This window comes from Podarcis bocagei (assembly GCF_964188305.1).
Source record: "Podarcis bocagei genome assembly, chromosome: 9".
NCBI lineage: Eukaryota > Metazoa > Chordata > Lepidosauria > Squamata > Lacertidae > Podarcis > Podarcis bocagei.
The window spans coordinates 22,277,155-22,282,171 of record NC_138134.1 but is presented as its reverse complement, the minus strand read 5'-3'; positions in this window follow the sequence as shown (position 1 = coordinate 22,282,171).

The window sequence follows — 5,017 nt, the reverse complement described above, 5'->3', positions numbered from 1 at the left end:
TCTTACATGTATGAAAAGAATGTTTTGGGTAACACAAATTATTGTTAAAATTCAAAAGGAATGTCTTGAAGATTACACATTGGGAAAGCAGGTAGTCTTTCCTTAAGACGTACAGGACAACACCTAGTCCTTTTTAAAGGACTAGGTTAAAAGGGGGATTTTTGCATTGGCTTTAAAACCCAGGTGAGTGTAAGCTATTTTCATATAACCTGAACCTGCTCTTATGGCAATTCTTGAATCTTTTAAGTTTTGCCTCTGGTTTCCACATACAAGTTATCTTTAACCATGCAAATATATTCTCAACTTTTATCAATTGATTCGGGGAGCTTAGTAGGCTAGAATGATTGGACTATATTTTGAATCTTACCTTCAGCTGGGTTAGTCATACTTTTAAATTTAAACTAACCTCAGTTAGATAGGTTGGATAAGTTTTAGGAAAGGTTTTGTTTGATGCTAATATAATAGTCCCCCCCCCCCCACACACAAACACTTTATACATGAATCACCTACTTCTAGCTAGGCTACAATTTCTCTTAAATCATACAGGGGAAGCAGAAGACGAACTCCATCCTCAATTTACGTGCATGTAAAACATGATCGGAGCAAAGTTTAGTGAGACTATAAATGTGTGATTGTTTACTATTCAGTTATTCAACCTTATTAGGAGTGTTTGATATTAATATCCCTTGAGACTGCGAGGCTTCAAAAGCTTAACCTAAATTTCATGCCTTTAAGAGGCTCCATTTTAACTATATGAATCTTTTCTCAGTTTGATTTAGCATCCTTAAATTGCTGCATTCCTCATCATTACCCTGATGATGTACATATAAGATGTATATTATCATGTAGAACATACTAAAATTAATTACTGTGATGACTACACTCTGGATTATAAAGCCAAGTGGGCTTGCAGAGACCCTTTTTATTTTAAAGGAAACTAACAGTTGTTTAGGCTTTTGTAGGATTTGTCAGACATTTCTGAAGCCAAGAAAACTGAAGTTTCATAATACGTTTTTTATCAGTGCCTTTGCATGCACGGTATCTCAGATGAAATTATATACATTTAATGGATCACATAAAATACATTGTGCTGTTTACAAAAAATAGGTGGTAATATTTAATTCCAAGATGGTTTGTAGAAGTTGGTAATATTATGAGCAGAGGAAATTATACGTAACTCACAAGGGTGCATTTGTGAAACAAATTGCCACTTTAAAATCAGTTGGGTAGTCAAATTTTTAAATTATTATAGACACAGTAAGATGCATATCTGGCTCCGTGACTTACCCTATAGCTGCAGTTGCACAAAGTAAAAATATTTTTCAAAAGCAGGAGGACTATTAGAGCCCAGTTCCTGAGTGAATCACTGTTAGTGTTTTTCTGAAACATTAAGAACATTATTTCCTGTTCTGCAGGCAACAAAGAAGACTTTGAGGATTACTTCAAAATTATTCGCCCATGTAAATAAGGTTCTATTAAAGTGAAATGGTATGATGTCTCTGACATCATTGCCATTATAACTGGAGCCCCCCCCCCACGCAACCCCTATCTACATTTTAATCCAAATAAGTCATTACAGGTTCAATCACCAAAAGTGCCAGAATATGACCCTGGGATATTTGAGATCATTGTGATCTGCATTACATAGTTTTACACAGTATGTGCAGACATGTTTTGCAGCCAATAGTTTCTATAGCATAATGTTGTATTTACTTAGTATTCAGTGTTGGAAGTGGTCATGAGAATCACAGGGACCGAATGGGAAAGACTGGTACTTTCATTGCTTCATCATAATGCACATTGTGATGTGTATTCTGGTTATGCAGGGCTGCCTTTGATACTTTACCAGCATTCATTAAAATGTGTATAAAATGAAGGGGAAAGCTGAAATTCAGTTTTCATGGGACACATTTATTACAGATAAAATCTATCTTATAGTATTTTTCAGTAAAATTCAGACTATCAGAGCAATTTTAAATATGGCTCACATTGCTGCATCATGGAAAGGAAGACTGATGACTGTGTCCGATTCCAGTATTTAAACATACCTCCTGGGAAAGTGGGGTTCATGCAAAAGATTCAGCCAGCCTATGATGGGTGTAAGTGCATTATCATGATGCACTTTTTCCAGCTAATTCAGATGTCACACATAATTATTAAGGTAGGAATGGCTGTTATACATCCTGACCGTATTTTCTTGAATGTAAATATCAGTGCTATCTGTGAACGATGGGGCTTCACAATAAAAGCGTGTGGGATTAGGGAGTGAGCAAATAGCAGAAGTGGGTGTCATAGATAGTAAGTGGTGATGGTAATGGCTACTGCAGAATTTTAGAGGAGCTTTATGACTTCCTGTTTCTCGAAATGCAAATTTCAAATTCCTTCATAAATTATAGTATGGGAGAAAGGAATCTTTTCTCACTCCACCTCCACCTGCATGGCTAAAACGTTGATTAACTGAAAACTAGGACTCTCGCTTTAATTAAAGACATTTTGGTCAATTGTGTGGGTTTTGGCTGACTGGTCAATTTAATCTGCTGATTAAATTTGCATAAACTTTTACACCGGTAAAAACAATAATTTTGAAGGAACAAATATACTTTTGTTTTTAGATGAACTATTCCCTCCAATGTATAATGGAAGGGAAATGCCTCTTAAGAAGCTGCTTGCTGTCTTAAGTTTGTAGAAGTAATTATGTTTTCAAATGTCTGTTTTTAAAGCTGCAGCCCTATTTAGCAGAGGACACATTTTTAGGTGATTAAAATGTTTGAGTGCTTTGATTACATGATCAATCATTGCAGCCCTATTAAAACATTTTGGTTATGTGCCAAGGATTCAAAATACTCCTTTTAAATGGTTTCATAGTTCAGATTCCATTACAGCACATAGGGAGTAACACGTCACTATATGAAACAAAATATTAATACACCCATTAGGAACTACTTGGTCAGCCTATGTATTGAATTCTTTCCTTCAGAATTAATAGTTCTTATTTAATGTGTAAAACAGTATGTATTTTGCATATGCCACTATTATATGGAATGCAAAGTACTAGTAGATATGCTTCTAGTACATACAAATATATATGCCTACAGAGCTAGTAGTACTATGATTGTGCTATACAGTGGTGCCCCGCAAGACGAAATTAATTCGTTCCGCAATTTTTGCCGTCTAGCGAATTTTCCGTCTTGCGAAGCACGGTTTAAACGGCTTAACAGTTAAGTCGCAAGACGTTTTCGTCTTGCGAAGCAAGCCCATAGGGAAATTCGTCTTGCGAGGCAAATCGCGGACAAAAAAACCTTTCGTCTAGCGAGTTTTTTGTCTTGCGAGGCATTCGTCTTGCGAGGTACCACTGTACATTGCTTTTACACAATTGCTGGCTTATCCCATCTGCCCCTTTTTCAGGTGAATATTTTTTTTCAGCCCCAAATGCATTTACATTTTAATAACCCCCCCTGTATGTGCTGGACACAAAAATTTCTAATCTTCTCAAAGCATGGGTGATTGCTGTTTAGCAGGTGATCTGTCACCTCGCCTGTTAATGTCACCTCTAGGAGCACTGGGAGTACTTATACAAACTTTTTTTTAAAAAAAATCAGACTGATCTGTAAAGTAAAGCCATGTCCTATGCATCCAGGGCACAAAGGAAAGTGAGCTGAGAAACGACACAGGGAGTACTTGACTCTAGCTTACAATAAATTTTACAAGTGTGCTTTTTCACCTTTATGAAGCTGGCAAAGGAGGGACAGTGTGACCCATCCATGTTCAGTTAGCAAATATTATTTATTTTTGCAGGCTTGTAACTTTCAGGCTATTTCACAAAGGTAAAAGTAAATGGGACTAATTAAGAGTGTGCACTGCCTAATCCTTTGCTAGCATCCACCTTTACATTTTGAACACCAAACAATTTTGAGCTAGCCTGTCAAGATAATGTTTAAATCTTCTCCCCACCTCAAACCTCATCTAACCTAATCCTTTATGGACTAAAAGGTTTGGCAGAACTGCAAAACTCACACAGGTCATTCAAGGCAACAGACAATACAAAATGTACAAGTTGAGAGTAAAGCTAAATAATGCTATAGATTACTGTGTTTTGTTTTTTTCAAATTGGTGACAAGGTACTAATTTTGAAAATACGGCTTTTTAAAAGTCCTATATAATTAAAGCTAAAATTCTGACCTAAGGCCAGAAATGTTTTTTACTGCTTTAGTAGAGGATGCACTGTTACAATGGCTTTTAAGATGGAGAGTTCTGGGTTCAGTTACGTGTTTTCATAGATTACAACCTGCATTATCCCCAGCCAACATTGCCAATGGTTAGGGATGATGGAGGTGTGGTCCAGTGAATATCTGAAGGGGTACAGCTCTCCCATACCTGCCAAAGAAGAAACTTCATGTGAATTGCAGATATGTTGAACTAGTTAGGAAACAACTTTTGGGTAGAATTTGTTCCTACTCCTTCTCAGTGTTTTCACCAGTGCCAAGACCACTGCTTCAGAGACTTACTGTTACTTAATGCACCAGAAACTGTAACGATTGGGACTCCTTCAATTTGCAACATAGGAAAACTATTTCAAAACTTGAGAGGATTTTGTTCTGGTGTTAAACTAAAGTAAGAGCTGTAACATTGCAAAAAACAAAAACACCCTTTTCTTCCCCAAATCTACAAGCCAGATGCAATTAAAGAATGAGACCTGTCACTGAAGACACTATACACAGCTCACAACCTATTCTGTATTGAAGGGGGGAAACATTTGGGTGTGAAAGCTCCTTGTCAGTACTGTACATCTCAACATTCCAAAAACAGCACTTGTATAACTTTGTTACCCAGTTGAATGAAAGTGGGCAATGATGGAACCCAGAAAATATCTGTATATTGCCCCACAAAAGTTAACTCCAGTGATTCACTGGATACTCTAGTTAAATTACTTTACATGACTATCAGGTAAATGTTTGTTTATAAAGTGGCCAGGTGAAAAAAACCATTGTACAGTGTGATTGTTACAAATTAGCCTTTT